Source organism: Loxodonta africana, chromosome 4, assembly GCF_030014295.1.
Source record: "Loxodonta africana isolate mLoxAfr1 chromosome 4, mLoxAfr1.hap2, whole genome shotgun sequence".
In the NCBI taxonomy this organism is placed as follows: Eukaryota; Metazoa; Chordata; class Mammalia; order Proboscidea; family Elephantidae; genus Loxodonta; species Loxodonta africana.
In genome coordinates, this window is record NC_087345.1 from 110,386,800 (window position 1) to 110,410,046 (window position 23,247).

General features: G+C 39.6%; 1 protein-coding gene across 5 annotated transcripts in view; it reads right to left on the bottom strand.

Moving 5' to 3' along the window:
- CCDC91 (coiled-coil domain containing 91) overlaps positions 1-12,749 on the bottom strand; it is a 449,582-nt gene extending 436,833 nt beyond the window's left edge. For 3 of the 5 annotated variants that reach the window (XM_023555097.2, XM_003405370.4, XM_023555080.2), the window contains exon 1: positions 12,534-12,749. The gene's annotated coding sequence lies outside the window, so the exon portion shown is untranslated. The remainder of the gene's footprint in view (positions 1-12,533) is intronic. The other 2 variants (XM_010595641.3, XM_023555112.2) reach the window with 1 other exon arrangement.
- Positions 12,750-23,247: the final 10,498 nt, after the last annotated feature.

A 23,247-nucleotide genomic window follows, 5' to 3' on the forward strand; every position in this document is an offset into this window, starting at 1 on the left:
TTCTTTTCTTTTCCCACTGATAACAAAAGCAGGATCACTAACACCAAACATCTAAAATATCATAGAAAATCAACTCAGTATATTGATAAAGGAAAGTTCTTACAAAGAAAAGGTTCTTGAAACAAAAGCACAAGCACTCTTAATGAACGTGACAACTGGAAAAATCACGTATGCTAAGTGAGCAAATGGCATCTGAAAACATCGCTGACTTTAATTAGAAGCCAGCACAAAAGAGATATTAATAAAATAAATGCCCATTCTGCATAACAGACATGAAAAATAACTAATCCTTTCAACTTGTCTTCTGATTCAGGGCAGCCCATTTCATGTCTTTCAGCTTTCAGAAGAGTTATTTTCACTGTTTTGCATGCCCAATTTGAGCAAACTGTGAATAAAATGTGTAACCTCATTTTAAGTGTCTTAATTAAATCCATAATTAAAATAATGATACTTAATCTCACCTTCAGTCACTGCTTTTATTGATGTCTAAGCATGTAGTTTTTTAGTAACATTCATGTAAGCCCCTGTCTATCAGTGAAGCATATTCACAGATTAATGGATCTTGCATAATACTGCAGTACAATCTTTATTTCAATTGCACAAGTTCTAAATTCTCATATGAAAGAAAGTAAAGCAATTTGAAATGATAGCACAGACCCACTATTTTGCCACAGGGCTGGGAACAACATAAAAGGCTAGCCTCGGCATTATCTAGGCCTACTTTTAGTAGGAGATGCACATAGTCTATGCTTAGGAAAATTGGTAAAGGGAGAAGAATATTAATCTTCTCGGAATACCAGGAAACAGCGCTTTCATGTTTTATAGAAAAGCAGTTATTTCATTCGTATAGTTAGTGTAAGTTGGAATAGAGCAGGTAAATACCAAAACATGCATGCCCTTCCAAGAAAAAGTTTTACCAGAATTACAACATATTGCATTTTAAAGGCACTAACATTATCTCTAATCTTTATCTATTTAAACCTATAATTTAAAAATGCTTATCATTTCAAAATAATGGTAATATCCTCTGCTGGCAGACAACAAATGTGTCCCTAATTCTTTAAAAAGGATTCTATGGTATATAAAAACAAACCCATTGCCATTGAGTCGGTTCCAAATGTAGCAACCCCCCAGGATGGAGTAGGACTGCCCCATAGGGTTTCCAAGGAGGATTCGAACTGCCAACATTTTGGTTAGCAGCCGAGCTCCTGGCCACTGCACCAGCAGGGCTCATCTATGGCATACAGCTAACAATAATCTTTACATTCCTTGTTGGGGATTTAACAGGGGAGAAGAGCAAGTGCAGGTCAAGAAGGACATAAATTTAGATAAACATTTTAGAAGTATTAATATTTTGCTATAATGGTTTATTGAAGCCACAAGGGAAGCAGTGGTTAAGCGTTGGACTGCTAACCAAAAGGCGGGAAGGTTGGAAACTCTTTGGGGCAGTTCTACTCTGTCCTAATCGGTCACTATGAGTCGGAATCAACTCAAAGGCAACAGGTTTGGTTTTTTTCGTTTTATAATGGTTTTTTAATTTCCTTAGTGAGTTTATTCTAAGTATTAAATTTCACAGACAGATTCAGAATAAGCATAATAATAATTTAGAACACAAAATGCTTAAAAGAACTCAACAGGGGCTGTGTAGCCTGTGGAGCACAAATTCAGGCCAGCTGGCTCTACCACTTATAAGTAATGCAGCTTAGATAGTTCGGTCAGTTTTCTGAGATTCAGGTTGTCTGTGAAATGAGAAAAAGACTACCTTCCTCAAAGGATGGATGAAACTCAATGTAACAACATAAATAAAGGGTTTTGCATGAGGCTTGGCATCAAGATTTCCAAAATTCTTATCAACTGAGGAAGATGGGTAGTACATCATCTTCACATTACATGGAATGCATCAGGAACTCTAGATCAGTGGCAACAAAATAATGCTGTGGGTAGAAAAGTTATTTAATTTTTTCAACACCCAGGCTCTCAAACTATAAAATAAATGATTCGAACTAGATGATCTCTACAGAATTCTAAGATTCTGGAATTCTAGGATTCTACTTTAAAGTGATAACCAAAAACCCAATCATATTCACCACATTTAACTCCAAAATTTCTTGCACTGACAAGGACAAATTCCAGGAATACGAAACAATATAAAGAGGCAGTCTGTTTCGTTGCTGTTAGCTGCCACTAAGTCGGCTCCAGCTCACTGCAACCTAATGTGTAACAGAAGGAAATGTTGCCCAGTCCTGTGCCATGTTCACGATTAGTGGTATGTTTGAGTCCATTGTTGTGGCTATTGGGTCAATTCATTTCATTGAGGGTTTCCCACATTTTCGCTGATCTACTTTACCAAATATGATGTCCCTTCCTAATGACTGGTTTTCACGTCCAAAGTAAGCAAAACAAAGTCTAACCATCCTTGCTCCTAGGGAGAATTCTGGTCATATTTCTTCTAAGACTGATTTGTTTATTCTTTTGGCAGTCCATGGGACATTCCATAGTCTTCACCAACACAATTCAAATGTGTCAATTCTTCTCCTGTCTTCCTTTGTCACTGTCCAGCTTTTGCATGCATATATGGTGACTGAAGACCATGTCCTGTGTCAGGTGCACCTTAGTCACCACAGTGACATCTTTGCTTTTTAGGACTTTATAGATGGCTTTTACAGCAAATTTGCCCAATACAATACTTATTTGATTTCTTGATTGAGGCTTCCAGGAACATGATTGTTAATTCAAGTAGAATGAAATCATTAACAACTTCAGTTTTTTTCTCCATTAATCATAATGTTATTGTTGGTCCAGATGTGAGGATTTATGTTTTCTTCATGTTGAGGCATAATACATACAGAGGACTGTAGTCTTTGATCTTCAGGACACAAAGTATCTTCATTTTCAGCAAGCAAGATTGTATCATCTACATGTCACAGGCTGTTAATGAGACTTCCTCAAATCCTGATGCCATGTACTTCTTCATATACTCCAGCTTCTCAGATTATTTGTTCAGCGTACAGACTGAATAAGTAAGTTGCCGCACACCTTATCCAATATCAAGCCATGCGGTAACCCTTTGATCTGTTCGAAGAACTACCCCCTAATCAATGTGCAGATTTCATATGAATGAAATTAAGTATTTTGGAGTTTCCATTCTTCAAAATGTTATCCATAATTTGTTATTATATCCATAATTTGTATATTGTGAATCTGAAAAAAAGTCATACACTTTGAGTGATAGCCACATTTTTAAGCATGGACAAAAAGAAAATTGTCAGAGTTATACACAAACATTTAAGGTTAATTTTAATAGGGAAAACTTAATTACAACTTAACTACCTTGAAATAAGAATATCATTAAATAATGGTATATCCATGTGACACAACAGCCCATAAGCATTACAAATCAAGTTCTCAAAATGATTCATGAGGCAGTAAATGCTCACAATGGGATGGGAAGTGAAAAGGTCAAAATATAATATTTATAATTTTCTTCTAAAAATACATACGCAATAGAAAAAAAGACCAAAAGAAAAAGCCACCAAAATATAAGGAGGTATCACAGATTAATGGAAATAAGGGTTAATTTTCTCTATTTTAGGCTCTTTATTCCCCAAATAGAGAATCTACTATAATCAACTATAATTTCTACATCAAAAAAAGCAACACAACGTTCATTTATAACTTAAAAAAGAAAAAAACTCTAAGAAAGCTAAGATTTAAAGAGAACTTCCTCAATCTGATAAAAATTTTATCTATAAAAAACCTACAGTTAACATCATACCTCCCCTGCAAGGACAAGGCAAGGATGTCCGCTCTGGCTAGTTTTACTCAACATCATACAGAGGTCTTACCCAGTGCAATGAAACAAAATAAATAAAAGGCAAACATATGAGGAAAATGTGAAATAAAACTGTCTCTACTGGCAGGCAATATGACTATCTACATAGAAAATCTCAATAAGTGTGCGAAAGCTATTAGAACTAATAAGTGAGTTTAACAAAGTTGCAAGATACGAGGTGAATATAAAAACATAAATTGGACTTCCAATTAACAATTGGCAATTGAAGTTTTTAAGAAGATAACATTTATAATAAAATACCAAACCAAAAAACCAAACCCATTGCCATCAAGTCAATTCCAACTCACAGCGACCCTGTAGGACAGAGTAGAACTGCCCCACAGAGTTTCCAAGGAGCGCCTGGTAGATTTGAACTGCCGACCTTTTGGTTAGCAGCCATAGCTCTTAACTACTATGACACCAGGGTTTCCAACATTTATAATAACAATAAAAAAAAACCAAACCCGTTGCCGTCGAGTCGATTCCAAATCATAGCGACCCTATAGGTCAGAGTAGAACTGCCCCATAGAGTTTCCAAGGAGTGCCTGGTGGATTTGAATTGCCGACCTTTTGGTTAGTAGCAGTAGCACTTAACCACTATGCCACCAAGGTTTCCAACGTTTATAATAGCACCCCAAAAATGAAATACTTAAATATAACAAAATATACGCAAGATTTTATGGCTGAAAACTTCAAGATATTAACAAGAGAATGTGAAGATCTAAATAAGTGGAGAAAGACACTGTTTATTAGTGGATTGGAAAAGGATATTGTTAAGATGTCAATCCTCCCCAAAATGATCTTCAACATAATCCCAAGCAAAATCCAAGAATGCTTCTTCATATAAGACAAGTTGATTTTAAAAATTTATATAGAAATGAAAAGGAGCTGGGATACCAGAAACGATTTTGAAAAAAGAAAGACATATTATAAAGCTACAGTAATGAATATACAGTGCGATTTTGGCCAAAGACACTGTAAAAAAAAAATTGACATGAGGGTGGAGTCTGACTTCCTCCAACTTCACAAGGGAGGAGACTCAAGATCCACAGCCCAAGGCAGATTCCTGTGAGGCAGCAGTCAGATGTGCCTCCTTTCTTCACCATCTTTACCAATTCTGACACCAAATATCTCTCCCATGACACTCTCTACTTCTCTGCTAGGTTTGATAATTCACTGCAATGGCCACACAGAACTCGCAGACCATACTCACGACTGTGGAGTTTAGGAAAGTAACAGGTTATATATAATTCAGGCTCAGGAACACTCAAGGATATAGCTCTTCTATCAGGACAGTCTCTTCTCAGCCTTGCTCGCAAGCATGCCTCTCCCTGGCCCTCATTCTCCACCCAAAGGCACTCAGCTTTATCGCTCCGTGGGCCGGGAAGCTCCCACTGCACCATCTCCTGCGTGTCTCTCTTGCTGGTCTCTCCTTCCTTGGTTGTGGTGGGCTCGTCTCTCTTTCCTGCCTCTGGGGTGGCTTATGTCAAAGCCAGCAGGATAGCAAAACTAACCAATCCCCTTGGTGGCGTACAATTACCCCATGTGCACATTCCCACCCAATCACCTGGGTGGGAGTTAAAAGACCACGGCAAGAAAGGCCACACAAAAGTGAGCGATTACACCGCAAACACAGAGAACGACGGAACAGAACAGAGCTTAGAAACAGACTGGCACATAAGAGTCAATTGATGTTTTCCAAACATGCCAGGGAAATTCAATGAAATAAGAATAACATTTTCAATAATGGTGCGGGGAAAAGCAAGCATCCATATGCAAAAAAAAAAAAAAAGAATCTTGCACCATATACAACAAAAATAAACTCAAATGGATTACAGACCTAAATGTAAAACCTAAAGCTATAAAACTTCTAGAAGAAAATACACGGGAAAATCTCTGCAAACTTAGGTTAGGCAAAAGTTTCTTAGATAGGAGATAAAAGCACAAGTAATAAAAGAAAAAATATATATAAACCGGACTTCATCAAAATTAATAACTTCGGCTCTTTGAAACACACTGTTAAGAAAATGAAAAAACAAACTACAGACTGAAAGAAAATATTTGTGAACAGACAGCTGATAAAGGACTTATATTCAAACCATATAAGGAATTCTCACAACTCAGTAATAAGAAAACATAAAAACCCCATAAAAAAATGGACATTTTACCTAGCCAGAGAAATTAAGCTCAACAAAGAAATAAAGGGCATCCAGATTGGGAAGGAAGAAGTAAAATTATCTCTGTTTGCAGATGACATGATCTTATATACAGAAAACTCTAAGGAATCCCCCAGAAAACTACTGAAACGAAGAGAAGAGTTCAGCAGAGTATCAGGATACAAGATAAACATACCAAAACCAGTTGGATTCCTCTACACCAACAAAAACAACATCGAAGAGGAAATCACCTAATCAATGCCATTTACAGTAGGCCCCAAGAAGATAAAATATGTAGGAATAAATCTTACCAGAGATGTAAAAGACTTATGCAAAGAAAACTACAATACACTTCTCCAAGAAACCAAGAGACCTACATAAGTGGAAAAACATACCTTGCTCATGGACAGGAAGACTTAACATTATAAAAATGTCTATTCTACCAAAAGCGATCTATCCATTTAGCGCAATTCCGATCCAAATCCCAACGACATTCTTTAATGAGATGGAGAAACAAATCGCCAACTTCATACGGAATGGAAAGAGGCCCCGGATAAATGAGGCATTATTGAAAAAGAAGAACAAAGTGGGAGGCCTTACTTTACCTGATTTCAGAACGTATTATACCACCATAGTAACCAAAGCAGCCTGGTACTGGTACAACAACAGATACATAGACCGAATGAACAGAATTGAGAATCCAGACATAAATCCATCCACATATGAGCAGCTGATATTTGACAAAGGCCCCAAAACAGTTAAATGGGGCAAAGACACTCTTTTTAACACATGATGCTGGCATAGCTGCATATCCATCTGCAAAAAAATGAAAGGAGACCCATACCTCACTCCATGCACAAAAACGAGCTCAAAATGGATCAAAGACCTAAATATAAAATCTAAAATGATAAAGCTCACAGAAGAAAAAATAGGTACAATGTTAGGAGTCCTAATACATGGCATAAACAGTATACAAAACATTACTGACAATACAGAAGAAAAACTAGATAACTGGGAGCTCCTAAAAATCAAAAACCTCTGCTCATCCAAATACTTCACCAAAAGAATAAAAAGACTACCTACAAACAGGGAAAAAATTTTTAGCTATGACATTACTGATCAGCACCTGATCTCTAAAATCTACATGATTCTGCTAAAACTCAACTACAAAAAGACAAATAATCCAATTAAAAAATAGATATGAATAGACACTTCACTAAAGAAGACATTCAGGTAGCTAACAGACACATGAGGAAATGCTCACGATCCTTAGCCATTAGACAAATGCAGATCAAAACTACAATGAGATTTCATCTCACCCCAACAAGGCTGGCATTAATCCAAAAAACACAAAATAATAAACGTTGGAGAGGCTGTGGAGAGACTGGAACACTTCTACACTGCTGGTGGGAATGTCAAATGGAAATCGATTTGGCACTTCCTTAAAAAGCTAGAAATACAACTACCGTAAGATCCAGCAATCCTACTCTTCAGAATATATCCTAGAGAAATAAGAGCCTTTATATGAACGGATATATGCATACCCATATTTATTGCAGCACTGTTTACAACAGCAAAGAGATGGAAGCAACCAAGGTGCCCATCAACAGATGAATGGATAAATTATGGTATATTCACACAATGGAATACTATGCATCGATAAAGAACAGTGAGGAATCTGTGAAACATTTCATAACATGGAGGAACATGGAAGGCATTATGCTGTGTGAAATTAGTCAGTTACAAAAGGATAAATATTGTATAAGACTACTGTTACAAGAACTTGAGAAATAGTTTAAACTGAGAAGAAAACATTCTTTTGTGGTTACAAGAGCGGGGAGGGAGGCAGGGTGGGAGAGGGGCATTCATTAATTAGATAGTAGATAAGAACTACTTTAGGTGAAGGGAAAGACAGCACACAATACAGGGGAGGTCAGCACAATTGGACTAATCCAAAAGCAAAGAAGTTTCCAGAATAAACTGAATGCTTCAAAGGCCAGCGTAGCAGGGGCAGAGGTCTAGGGACCATGGTTTCAGGGGACATCTAAGTCAATTGGCATAATAAAATCTACTAAGAAAACATTCTGCATCCCACTTTGAACAGTGGCATCTGGTGTCTTAAACACTAGCAAGCGGCCATCTAAGATCCATCAATGAGTCTCAATCCACCTGCATCAAAGGAGAATGAAGAACACCAAGGACACAAGATAATTACGAGCCCAAGAGACAGAAAGGGCCACATAAACCAGAGACTACATCATCCTGAGACCAGAAGAACTAGATGGTGCCCAGCTACAGCCAATGACTGCCCTGACAGGGAACACAACAGAGAATCCCTGAGGGAGCAGGGGAGCAGTAGGATGCAGACCCCAATTCTCATGAAAAGACCAGACTTAATGGTCTGACTGAGACTAGAAGGACCCTGGTGGTCATGGCCCCCAGATCTTCTGTTGGCCCAGGACAGGAACTATTCCCAAAGCCAACTCTTCAGACAGGGATTGGACTGGACAATGGGTTGGAGATGGATGCTGGTAAGGAGTGAGCTTCTTGGATCAGATGGACACTTGAGACTATGTTGGCACCTCCTGCCTGGAGGGGAGATGAGAGAATAGAGGGGTTAGAAGCTGGCAAAATGGACAAAAAAAGCGAGAGTGGAGGGAGGAAGCGGGCTGTCTCATTAGGGGAAGAGTAATTGGGAGTATGTTGCAAGGTGTATGTAAGTTTTTGTGTGAGAGACTGAGTTGATTTGTAAACTTTCACTTAAAGCATGATAAAAATTATTTTAAAAATGGACATTTTATCAGAAGAGGTACAGAGATGACAAACAATAGTATATAAAAAGATGCTCAACATATTAGCCAGTAGAGAAATGCAAATTAAAACATCAATGAGATATCACTAAATACCTATTGTTGTTAGCTACCATCCAGTCATCCCCCAACTCATGGCGACCCCATGCACAATCAAAGAAAATATTGCTCAGTCCTGTGCCATCTCCATGACAGGCCATGGATGGGATCTTTGTGATCCATGAGATATTCAGTAGCTGATTTCTGGGGGGTAGATTGCCAGGCCTTTCTTCCTAGTCTACCTTAGTCTAGAAGCTCCACTGAAACCTATTTAGCATCATAATTCACAAGCCTCCACTGGGAGATGGATGGTGGCTGCACATGTGGTGCACTGGCCGGAAACAAGCCTCGGTCTCTCACATGGAAGGCAAGAATTCTACCACTGAACCACAAATGTCCCCAAATTACCTATTGCTGTTATTGCTGGGTATTATCGAGTCAATTTCAACTCACAGCAATACCATGTAACAAAGCAGAACTGCCACATAGGGTTTTTTAGGCTGTAATCTTTACGTAGCAGATTCCCAGGTCTTCCAAAATGCCTAATACCCATTACCATCAAGTAGACTCCAAATCATAGCGGCCCTATAGGACAGAGCAGAACTGCCCCATGGGGTTTCCATGGAGCACCTGGTGAATCTGAACTGCCAAGCTTTTGGTCAGCAGCTTAACCGCTATGCCACCAAGGTCAAGCTAAAATAAAATTACAAGTGCTAACCAGGATGTAAAGCAACTAGAACTGTCACTGTTGATGGGAAAGCAAAATACAGCCACCCTGGAAAACAGTTTGGTAGTTTCTTATACAGTTAAGCATAAACACGCCACGTGACCCAAGAATCCCAATTCTAGATACTTAACTAAAAGAATGAAAACATATGCCTTCACAAAGACGTATACATGAATGTACAAAGAACTGTACATGAATGTTTACAACAACTTTATTCCTGAAAGCTAAAAACTGGAAACAATCCCAATTTCCACCAAAAAGTGAAAAGATAAATTGTAATACATTCATACGCTGAAATGCTACTCAACAATAAAACACTGATAAATGTATCAATGTGGATGACTCCCAAAAACATTAAGCTAAGTGAAGGAAACCAGAAATAAAAGGCTATGATTCCATGTACATGATGCTCCAGAAAAGACAAAGCTATCCAGCCCTGGTGGCACATGGCTAAAGCACTTGGCTGCTATCCAAAAGGCTGGTGGTTGGAAACAGGAGAAAGATTCACAGCCTTGAAAACCCTATTGGGCAATTCTGCTCTGTCCTACAGGATCGCTAAGAGTTGGAATCGACGTGCGGGCAGTGAGTCTGGTTTTGGTACAGGAGCAGAGAACAGATCAGTAGTTGCCAAGACCTGTGGGTAAGGAGAAAGAATTGGCTACAAAGGGTCATGAGGAAACTTGTTGGAATGATGGAAATGTTCTTTATCTCGAGTATAGTGGTGGTCACGTGACTACACGCACTTGTCAGAGTTCACTGGATGATTTACCTTAAAATGATGATTTTTACTTGTAAAGTATACCTCACTAAGGCTAAATAAACTTTTTCAAAAAGCAATATATGTCTATCGAAAAATATGCATCAATTTAAATGTCTTAAACCCAGCTTACTGGGTATGGCGGACAGGGTAGGCCAAAAACTCTCAGAAATATTGCAAATCTAAAAACAGATTTATCATTAGTAAATAAGAACAGATAGGCTTTGCTACAAAGAGTTCATCTAAAGACAGTAACCTTTTTTATTAAGTTCTCATTGTTTAGATAAAATAAAATTTTAAGCGTTTTCAAGCAAGATCAAAAGTCACAAGGAACAGATCAATTAATGAGCTCTGTGATTATGAACTGGAATTGGGAAACAACTTAACTAAACACTCCACTTTCAATTTACCCAATGGAAACAGTGTTACCTACCAATCCATCCTAATCCTTTCCCACCTTGAACTTCTGGTACAGAGAGAAAGATAATAAACTTTCAAATAGCTTTCACTAATCATAACAATCCTATGTTCTTAACAAATCTACATCTATAACTAGGGTACAACATGAAACGCCTCTTACTAGGTAACTCCTATTTGTCCACTTAAGTTCCAAACAAGCTAAATGGTAACCAACTTTCTGTCTTCTTATGCTTTTACTGGTATCTAACAAAAAAAAAAGTAATGTCCCTCTACGAAGACTTTCTGCAATTTCTTTTTGCCTAGTATTAAGTATTACAACGATTAAAATAAACAAAAAGCTTTCCCAAGGTTTGAGCTGATCACTCAATAAGATAATTTTCCATTTAATAAAAATTAAGAGGTAAGTTGTAACTTTCGTCACTTTGTTTTGTCCTTATGTTTATTCCACTTGGCTTATACAGTTGCTAGGAAACCAGTTCATAACAAGACTTCCCAGCTCACAGAACAACCTCTTAGCCAGCCCGGAAGATACCAAACTTTGTAACCACGGCAATTCTCTACCACACAATTTACTGGCCAGCCAGCACTCCACAGGTGCACTCTCCCTGGCATCCTCCGTGCTCCATTTACCTAACAGGTACCGTACAATCAATCCCCTCAATATAACAAATCGTAGCACAGGGCAAATGAGATGATAAAAGTGTGGAGTTCTCCGATGACAGAGAACACAGAGAATTTATTTGTCAGTCCCTGTCACCCCGCCCAACTAAATATTCTGGGTTTTTGCCTTGAAATGTGAGGTGAAATATGAGCCCACTCCAACGGCGAGATGAAACGTCAGCCCACCCCAATCACTCCACCATGCAACATGCAAACTAGTTCCAAAAGCCATCATCCAACTACCGCCCGAATAAATAGTTGGAAAGGAAGGTGGCATCACCATCGGCACAATTCAGAGGGAGAGGGAAGGAAAGAGTCCGAATTCGTAAGGGGCTACTACAGCTGTGGCCAAGACTTTACACCCCACCCCACCCCGCCCCAGGAAATCAGGCTCCGCCTCAGCGCTCATCAGGGAAGCAAGTGAGAATAGCAGCAGCACCATCATCCTACCAAATAAGCACTCCTTAAGTGAAGCCAAAAATGGGTTTCACGTAGAAAGCTTTCCTCTAGAGTATGCGACATAGACACATGAGGAAACATCTCTATTGTGGGAAAAGGGGGGTGTACTTTGGGGATGAAGGATGCCTCATCACTTGACAAAGTTACTGGCTCCTGCTGTAACCGCGAAATGCCACTTTTACTGCAGCATGTGGCCCAAAGAAACTTAAAGGAAATGTCACTGCCGGGCGCTGTAGAGAATTTACCCGGTGTACTTGGCAAAGTAGAGGTGAAACATAAACCGGGGAAGATCAAAGTCTCCGTTTGGTGGGAGGCTTTGGTGACACACGATTCTTGTATACACGTGAGGAGACTTTCGAAAACACTGGCACTCGATTCTGGCACGTGCAGGCACCAGTACCTGCTGGCGACAGGAAGGACGAGTCCGCACTACCTGCCCCGGGGAGCGAGGTTCCGGTCCTGCCCGAGGCTGGTCACACCCCCCTGACTGCCGTCTCGACCTCCGCCGGTGGCGCAGCCGGGGAGGCGGGCGGCGGAAGCCAGCAGAATTTCCCGCAGGATAGGGCGCTCCCCGCCGCGCTCAGGCCGCCTCTGGACTAGCCGCCCGCCTTAGGCGGCCCCGGCCCCAGCTCCAGCTCCAGGACCCAGGCCCGGAAGGCGAGCGTCTATTTACCTGCTCCCCGCACTCGCTCGCCGCTGCCACGCTGTGCTGCACCGCACAGCTCACCTATGCTGCCAGGTGAGACACCCCCAGAACACAGACTCGCACGCGAACCCTAGGGCACGCCCCCAGACCGTTGGGGGAGACCACGGCCCCAGGCCCACAACTTGCTGTAGCCCACGCACCACCCGGCTTCCAACACCTCTGCCCCGGAAGTTGATTTCCGCCAAGGCCCGCCCAACTATGCGCCTGTCACTCAAACACGCGTGTCACGTGGCCTCATGCTGAGGGCGGAGCCGAGGACTCCACCCTCTGGAAACTGAAGTTCCTGCTTGCGGTCTGAAAGGTGCTGCCCTACTCTATGATTGCCTTACCCCTCCCAGGATCTACCTCTAGTTAGTTACAGCTGAATTCCTCTTGAATGAGAGGCTCTGTTTTTATGCCTAATCCATACCAAAATGGCACTCCCGTTTAGGACTGAGTTGTTCTAAGAGCCCGCCTAATCTCTTCACCACCTCCAATGAGAGTTCTATAAAAACCGGAGCTAAGTGCGTGACATGTAGTAAGTGCTCTAGAAACATATATCGTCTAGACAACTGCCCTATCCATCCGCCTTTACATATCTGAACCGTCAGTCACTGAAGGCGCTGAAGCCAAGAGCCTTTCCAGTCCATTACCCTGATATCAGCCAGTGAACTGTGCTCTAGGATCACCTTTGCACTTACCTCAACTCCAGATCACAGCAATTTATAGATGCCATTTATGTTCTGGAAGGAGCAGTCAGAGTCGACTCAACGGAACCCAACAACATCTCTGTTCCAGAGACAGTTTTTTTCCCCATCTGCCAAGCCACCTCCCTTTTTCAAAGCTTTCAGTGGAGTAGCTTCTCCTGGAGAGAAGGTAAAATGGAGTGGTGTAAATGACATATTTTTATTTGAAAGGAAGAATGGTTATACAGACATTTTGTCCATTTCAGACTGCCAGTAGCTATTCAATAGAAATAATCAACTAGCAGGAAACTTGATAAAGATTCTTCCGTTTTCTTTTTTTTTTTTACTTCAGAGGGATTTGGTGGACATGCATTTAACAAATTTTTATTGCGTGTGTATCAGATCCTCCCCTCCTGCCTCTGGGATGGCTCATTTTAACCCTAGTGAGATGGCAAAATTGACCAATTCCCACTTAGGGTTCTATACACCTTCTTTGCATGGTCCAGTCCCCACAAGGGTCTGTCACCTTATTTAAGTTATTAGCAAGCTATCCAATCCCCTTGGTGGCCCATAAGCACCTTATCTGCATAATCCTACCCATTTATTTGGTGGGAGTTACAAAGACTGTAGCTGCAAGAGCCATATAAAGTAATTTACTGTACCACAGGCATATACCTGGAAACCCTGGTTGGTGTAGTGGTTAAATGCTACGGCTGCTAACCAAGAGGTTGGCAGTTTGAATCCTCCAGGCGCTCCATAGAAACTCTATGGAGCAGTTCTACTCTGTCCTATAGGGTCACCATGAGTCGGAATCGACTGAACAGCAGTGGGTTTGGTTTTTGAGTAGCTTAGGCATATACCTAGGAGTGGAATTGCTGGGCCACATGGTAACTCTGTGTTTAACTTTTGAGGAACTAACAGAGTGTTTTCCAAAGTGGCCACACCATTTTACATTCTCACCAACAGTGTATGAGGGTTCTAGTTTCTCCAGTATGCCCTTATCTACTCTCGAACGTATGACTCTCTTACTTTTCGTAATACTTTCCATAAACCTTCCTGTACTATTATTTACCTTTGTTGTGTATGCATCTGCCAACCCATCTAGTAGATTGTGACCTGAGATGAGCAACATGGCATATGCCCTTAAGAAGCTCAAGTTTGGGGGAATATACAATCAAATAAAATATTACAGTAATAATAAGCATTGAAATCAACGTGGTTGTTAAAATGTAGAGGAGTACCTCATTCAACCTGTGTTGTTCAGGAAGTACTTTTTATAAGATATAAAGCTCAAGTTGAGTCTTGAAGAATCAGTAGGAATTGGCCAAGCTATGGAGTGATACCCTGGTGGCATAGTGGTTAAGTGCTAATGGCTGCTAACCAAAGGGTCAGTAGTTTGAATCTGCCAGGTGCTCCTTGGAAACTCTATGGGGCAGTTCTACTCTGTCCTATAGGTTCACTATGAGTTGGAATCGACTCGACAGTACTGGGTTTTTTTTCTTTTCTTTTTTTTTTTTTTATGGCATGATAAGAGATTTCTCCAGACAAAGGAACATATACCTTTGTACCTGTTTCTTGCCTATGAACGGTTTAGGTGTAAGTAGGTAGAGTAGAAGCAAAGACAGTGGTGTACGGGAATGTGGCAGGAGAAATGGCAAATAGATGGATCGAGATGATGGAGAGTTTAGTAAATCGTGCTAAGGATTTTGAACTCTATTCTGAAGGTAATGGAAAACTACTAGATTATGTAAGTAAAGTTGAAGATGTGTAATGATCAGATTTGTGTTTGACCACGATATCTTCAGCAGCAGTGTAGAGGATGGATTTTGAAGTTTGTGGGGTGGGATGGTTAAGATTGGTAAAACATAGAACCCAGTTAGATGACCAATGACATAACTACAATGAGGAATTATGGATGCTTAAATTGAGGAGGTAGCCACGAAAGTGGCAGGGAGAATTTAAAAGACATTTGTGCACAGCAAGAAAGTTGAAGGAACTGAAGATGTATTCCAGCTTTCTAGTGCTACTTAAAGAGGTAAGTGATTCAGAAGAAAGGTGGTACACTGATGATACAAATAATGAAACATGACAGTGGTGGATTACACTAGTTTACAACAGTTGTAGTTTATATGCTGTTACAGTCACTCACAGAAGCAGAATGGACCCGTCCACACCCAAAATTTGGTTCTTATGTCAAGACTGATGATGCCACAGATGCCCAAAAGGATATAAAAAGGTTTGTAACCCACATAACAAGGCTCTCTAGGAAGAACAAGGCAAGCTTCCCAAGCAGGTCCAAAGATGACTTGAGAGAACAGGCTTTGGGGAATGGCACTGGGGTGAGAATTCCCATACAGGAACTTGCATGGCATGAACTCCCGTTGGCACCAAAGGCGGGAGGACCCATGCTTTCTTGTTATCATGGCCAAATGTGGGACAAGAGGGAAAGGGACAAGCGTAGGACTTAAAAGATCTCAGCAGTCAAACAAGGAATGGAGTCAGATTCTTTATCATTTTCAGTTATTACTCATAATTACTTGTATGTTTAGAGTTAGGACTTTTTTAGTCCAACAAACTATATTTTGCTATTTTATTAACAAAATAATAAAGTTATATATTTCTGCGCTGTGAAAATGACTGTAGTGAGCACTATAGTTATCTCTTTTCTTTCTTTTTTGCCTTTAATTTTTAAAACATTTATTATTTTATTTTGTGTAAGGCACTCACTGTTAGAAGCAATTGAGGGTAGGGGGGCAAATATGGAAAACAAATGAACCCTGCGTTTAAGCCATAGCCTGGGAGAGACACCTCATTCTATACAGGCGAAGTGTAACATGTACCAGTTCAGATATGAAAACCCCATTTTTTATGTCCATTTCATCCCTGTCACATAATTTTCTGTGTGTTTGAAATTCTCAGAACTTCATATGTAATACCATTTGCTCTACCTTTAGAGGCTATTTTTGAAGTGCACAACAAAAAGCTACTGTCAATTCAATTATACTTGTAAAATAATTTAAAACTTACTTGTGAAAGGCAGTTTTTCTTACATAAATCTTCAAATGTTCAGTTTACAGAGGAGGCTTGTTATCCTCAAGATTCCTAGACTTGTTCCTTGCAGTAACATCACAGCCCATAAACTGGGAACACTGTTAAAGTCCAAGCAAAGTATTACTGCATAATAGAGGAGGAAGAGATGAATTTTGCATACTATGGGTTGGTTAGGTTGCTATGAAGGTGATACCGTTTACATCCTTTCGACTCCAAAATACCACAGTTCTATTTGAGACAAAGTAATAATTCAAAACAGGATTCCTGCCCCACCCTTCACATATTATAAAGATTGCTGTGTGAATTTAATACGAGTTCTTATACAGAGTATATATTTTTGATTTATGGTTAATGGGACTTTTTTTTTTTAACTGATTAACTGCTGTAGAGGTTTATCTGCCATATGGTTCAAATGTTCCCATATTTGTTATTTAAGTCCCTTGTTATCCTACCATTTTAATAAAGCTTATATCGAAGTGAAAGAAAAATGGCAATATGTGCACTTGTCATTATTTGAGTAACAACAAAAATCATTATTAGCTTTAAAAATTGTAGGCTAAGTGCCATACCAGTGTACCTCTGGGCAAGATAATGGGAAAGCTTTTACAGCAAAGTGAGGATTCAGATATGAAGAGCAGAGGCTGAAAATGGAGGACAAGCACCTGAAAGCAGAGCACGCCAGAGCACTTCAGATGTTGCACATATAGGGGCAAGTGTTGGCTGGAATTTCCTCCACCATCTTGCAAAGGGCTCAGTCCAGGCCACCAAACCCCCTGCAGTGGCCACACCACCAGGCATGCAGAGATGACGATAGTTTTGATGCTATGACAACGGCTCTTTCTCCTCCCGCAGGTATTGCATTTTGACATGTAATAGATTAGTTTTGTGTCAAATCATTTTTTTAATATGTGTTTTTTTTTTTTTTATGGCTATGAGGCAAAGTACAAATGGGTAGTTAAATATTAGTTCATGTTAAAAAGAAAAGAAACCATTGCTGTCAAGTCGGTTTTGACTCGTAACGACCCTGTAGGACAGAGTATAGTTGCCTTTTTCCCGCTTAACATAAGCAGCAGACGCATGAGAAACTTCAGTGGAATAAACCCCACTGAGGATAATCCAGTCAGGATAATCCAATCTTGGCCTATCCCATGATGACTGGTTGAGGTAACCCAGGCCTAAGCATTCAACCCAAGGTATTCCCTTGGCTACAGGATGGTTAAGGATTGAGGAAGTCAGCACCCACAGGACTTTGCTACAAAAGTGTGAGATGTAACCACTAAATGATGTGGTCCTTGTTGCTGAGAGCAATTATGACAAAGAAAATGGAAACCTTAAGGAGCTGGAGCTGGAACCCTGATCAAATAAACACTGATTTTTAACATTGTATATAGGCAAAATAATTTAAAGAGTGAACTGTGAAAGTTTTAAGTATCATTCTAGCCTCTTCCTTTTCCTTTACTAGATTCTTCAGTTATGTGAGCCTTCAAATCAAATAAAAACAGAGTTTAATTTTTTTTTCTGCTACCAACCCTCACTCATACTGAATAGCATTTGTCAGTTTGAATTTGCCATTAAGGCTTTAATTTACCTCATACCACGTTAAAGCATACATAATATAAATATGCATATTTATAATTTATTTAGGTAATTTACACTACCTTCTTAAGGTAGTAGTCAGTTGCCCTAATCCAGAATTCACACACGAGGGTTTTTTGGCTGGCATTTCATCAGAAAGGTTGCACTCCAAGTATAACCATGGTAAGTGCTTCAACGATCATTATCTCCCATTAACATTAGCTCCCATTAACACCTGAGACCTTGCTAATCAGCTAAATGAAAGTTATAAATGAGTTTTCATTGGCGAGATTAGTGGTTGTTAATTAGCATGCTGAATGTTATAAATTGGCTCTCATTAGTGAATCAGTAGTGTTCAAGATATGTAGATTGGATAAAATATTTCAGACAGTTGCTACCTTGCGTGACTGTTATAGGAAGCTATCAAGCCCTACCTATAGTCTACACCCTTAGGAACAGCATCCTTCAGACTTCAAACCCGAATGTCAAAATGCTAATAACCTTCAGCATGCCAAAGGTGAAAAAGTTTAATACTCTGTTGAACTAAAGGGAGAATCACATTTATTATGGAGATGACTGGGCACAAGGAACAAATTATTGTTTTCTCTCCCTCCTTCCTGCAAATTTCTTTTGGAAATATGCTCAGTGCAGTTTCCATTTTAAACTAAGATCTCTAATGGGCCACTAAACTGAAGTAAGAATGAGCAGAGCATAAAAGCCTCCTTTTTGTTAAGTGTTGTTGAGTCTACTTTGACTTATAGCAATCCAAGGTGAAAGAGTAGAACTACCCCAAAGGGTTTCCCAGGATTTAATCTTCACAGAAGCAGTTTTTTTTTTCCCCTAAGAAGCCTCTGGGTATGTTTAAACTGCCAATCTTTTGGTTATCAGCTGGAAACTTAGCCATTGTGTCCCTAGGTTTCCTAAAGGTCTACTAAACAAACCAAACCAAACCCGTTGCTGTTGATTCGATTCCAACTCATAGCAACCCTCCGTGTAGGACAGAGTAGAACTGCCCCATAGGGTTTCCAAGGAATAGCTGGTGGATTCGAACTGACAACCTTTTAGTTAGCAGCCTTGCTCTTAACCACTGCACCACCAGGGCTCCAAATAATCCAAGAAACTGGACTATATGAAGAAGAACGAGGCATCAGGATTGGAGGAAGACTTATTAACAACCTGTGTTATGCAGATGACACAACCTTGCTTGCTGAAAGTGAAGAGGACTTGAAGCACTTACTGATGAAGATCAAAGGCTATAGCCTTCAGTATGGATCACAGCAGACAGGAAATCATACAACACATTCCACTGGGCAAATCTGCTGCAAAAAGACCTCTTTAAAGTGCTCAAAGGCAAAGATGTCACTTTAAGGGCTAAGGTACACCTGACCCAAGCCATAATGTTTTCAGTTGCCTCATGCGTGTGTGAACATTGGGCAATGAATAAGGAAAATCGAAGAGGAATTGGTGCCTTTGAATTTGGTGTTGGAGAAGAATATTGAATATACCACAAACTGCCAAAAGAATGAACAAATCTGTCTTGGAAGAAATACAGCCAGAATGCTCCTTAGAAACAAGGATGGTGAGACTTCATCGCACATACTTTGTACATGTTATCAGGAGAGATCAACCCCTGGAGAAGGACATCATGCTTGGTAAAGTAGAGGGTCAGTGAAAAAGAGGAAGACCCTCAACAAGATGCATGGGTTTGGTTTGGTAATTAGTATATATGGCTGCAACAATAGGCTCAAGCATAACAAGGATCGTGAGGATTTCACAGCACCAGGTAGTGTTTTGTTCTGTTGTAGATAGGGTCCCTATGAGTTGGAACTGACTCAGTGACACTCAACAACTAACAACAGACATGTTCTCTGGTCGTGGTTACTTGTCTTTGGAATTAACAAGAAGCAATAGCTGAAAACCTAATTGTTAAGAGAAAATGTACAGTTAAATAATCGTCAAGCCTGAATGGTAATAACCAAAAACCAAACCAAACCCATTGCCATTGAGTTGATTCAGACTCATACAGGTGACTACATAATCCTGAGGACAACCTCTGATCTCTATACCTAGTAGGAAATGAGGTACCAAAATGGTATAGTTTTCTATAAAAGGTTACTTCCCCAATGCCCATCTCAGATGGGGCCATGGAGACTCAGAGAACAAAACAGAAACTGCCCAGAGAACATACTCCATGACAGCCAGGAGTCCTTACTCTTCCTGTCTACAGGATATGATAGAGATCAGTGACCACTATGTAGTGTTTCTAAATATCCCCTTTTTAATTGGGAGTTTTTATCACAGTTACTGGGTTTGAGTCCAGTCAGTGCATCTTATGCATAGCCATCACCTGTCAGTCAGCGCAGTTTTGCATGTTGCTATGATGCTGAACAGGTTTCAGTAGAGCTTCCAGACTAAGATGAACTAGGAAGAAAGGTCTGGTGATCTACTTGCTAAAATCAGCCAATGAAAACTCTGGATCGCAGTGACCAATCCACAGTTGACCATGTAGATGGCACTGGACCAGGCAGCATTTTGTTCTGTTTTGCATGGGTTCACCATGAATCAGGGACCTACTGGATGGCGGCTAACAAAAACAATGTTGCAGTTACTTTGTCCTTTCTCTACCATTGCATTGGTTAGGAATGAATAAATTGTTATTAGTTGCTAGACCATAAGGAACCCTAGGTGAACCTAACAGACTTATTTTGGAACAAGAAAGAGAGAATATATATGCTAATTACAGTGGTTGAATGGCTGGCCAAAGAGTATTAGTGTAGTGGACCTGGTAGTTTTTATTCAGACATGCATTTCACCCTTACATTGTGCAGCAGCCATTGGGGTTGGGTAAGATTGACCCAGCCTCTTTTTCAAGGTTGAATCCTGATTGGTCTAATCCAGAAGTCACCCCAGCCCCCCGCCATAGTTACCAGAGGAGAAAAACCAGTCCATCATGGCATTACCCTAATCATGTGGATTGTTTCAGGGATTATCCAGCAAGTACAAAGCTTGGGACAATTTTCCATGGTCATTGGAAGGAACTTTTTCTCTTCCTTAAAATGTAAGTGAGGAAGCCTGTAACTCATGTTGCCTTTAGCAGCCATCTTGTGACCATAAGGGAAACCAGCCTGAGGATAAGACAAATACAGATAGTAGAACAAAGCTGGGATAATTCAGAGAAATAAAGCTGTGGCCATGAGCAAATTAGGTCTAAGATTTCCTTCACTTTTGATTTTTGCTAACAATCCACATTTATTGTTTGAGCCAGTTTGAATTAGATTTTCTGTTACTTGCAATCCCAAGTGTTTTAATTGATAGAGGTATCTCCAGTCTCATATTAAGTGTCGGAAAATTAATAGTCATTTTCTTAAAATGGAAAAGAGCCCTAACTACCGTCTTCCTTTTATCTTTGCTTGTGCCAAAATGAGATTGACAATAAGCTACTCCATCTGAGAGCAGTCTTCTAGATTCATGCTTTCACATTAAACAAGACGGAAAATTATTTTAAGCACAGATATGTAACATTGTATATAGGCAAAAGAATATAAAGAGTAAACTCAAAGTGTTACATAAGTACCTTTGTGACCCCTCCTTCAATCAGGTTTCCTTTGTGGCAGGTAACCTCTTTATGAAATCTCCATTATGTAGTGGATTCAAGATTCAAAACTCCTCACTCTTGTATAAATTGTCTTTGGCCACCATTTGGATTTGCATAGTTTAGCTTAATTCACAACTGGGCAAGAATTACTCCCTTAATGTTTAAAAACATGAATTGCTTCTATTAGTATCTCAGGGCCTACTACACAAAGGAAAACCCAAGCCCGAAAGAGAAACAAGAGAAGCCATCACTTCATCCATGTAATTGCTACAATAAAGTAATAAAAACTAATGTACGTGATCAGTTGCTTTTGACTTTTGACTATTATTTGATCTCCAAATAGTAATTCAGAAATGCAGTGAGTATAGATAGAAACCACATGTGTCCACTCAATTTCCGTTACTCTTCGTTACATCTTTTAAAAAGCTTTTTTTAACTTGTGTCTATGGAGTTAAAACTTTCTAAAAACATTAAAAAAACAACACTGGAATTTTTTTTTTTTTAATTCTAGGTTAATTCTAACCTCTAAATCATTCACGTAATTCCCAATGATTAATTAAATATCATTTCTCTGGCTATTAAATGCTACTTTTTTTAATGATGTCTCTTTAAAAATATAAAAGCGAGTTAGGTTTTGCATCCATATTAAACTATTGTTTCATTAGAAGTTATTCCACCACTTTTGCAGATGGAATAAGCAATAGTCTGGGGAGAAAGCCCTGCGAGAGCTGCTACAGCTTAGATAAATTGACTTTGAAATAAAGTTTTTCAAAATTTTTGGTGCACCACAAAGTTAGCACATCATGAGAAAACTCTGAAATTTGAAAAATGGACTCTGAGAGTACCTAATGGAACCCTAAGCAAAATTCTCTTAAGACTCTGATCACACTTTGAGGTTCACCAGTAAAAGCAAAGTATTGCATGTGAACAAGTGAAAGTCCCTTATCGTTTATATCTCTTTCGTTAGGGTCTGGATTTTAAATTATTCCAGAGATGAAAGAGAATCTTGTGTCTTTATGTCAAAGTTTTAAGCTAGCATAGAAAAAAAATATGTATATCATCCAAGCATCTGAAAGTTATCTGTATTGGAGACTGTCTTAGTTATCTAGCACTGCTGTAAGAGAAATACCACAAGTGGATGATTTAAAAAAAAAAAAATTTATTTTCTCACAGTCTAGTAGGCTAGAAGTCCAAGTTCAGGGCCTCAGCTTCAGAGGAAGGCTTTCTTTCTCTGTCAGCTTTGGAGGAAGGTCCTTCTCATCAATCTTCCCCTGGGCTAGAAGATTCTCCACGTAGTAACCCCAGCTCCTAAGGACACGCTCAGCTCCTGGTGCTTCTTTCGTGGTGATATGCGTCCACACACTCTGCTTGCTTCCCTTTCCTTTTATCTCTTGTAAGATAAAAGGTGGTGCAGGTCACACCCAGGGAAACTCCCTTTACATTGGATCAGGGAGGTGACCTGAGCAAGGGAGGTGTTACAATCTCACCCTAATCCTCTTTAACATAAAATTATAATCACAAAATGGAGAACAACCATACAATACTGGGAATCATGGCCTAACCAAGTTGACACATATTTTTGGGGGACACAATTCAATCCATGACAGAGACCAACTGCCGGAAAGATTGTTGTATTGTCTATTCAAGAGTACTCAGCTTATAATTTAAATTATAAATAAATGTCAAGTCAAAGATTTCTTTGATAGCACTTTTGTAAGTTTGAAAGCATCATAAGGATATGAAGGCACAAAGTATATAAAGCCTGAAATGTCTAAACCTACCTCTCATAATAAAC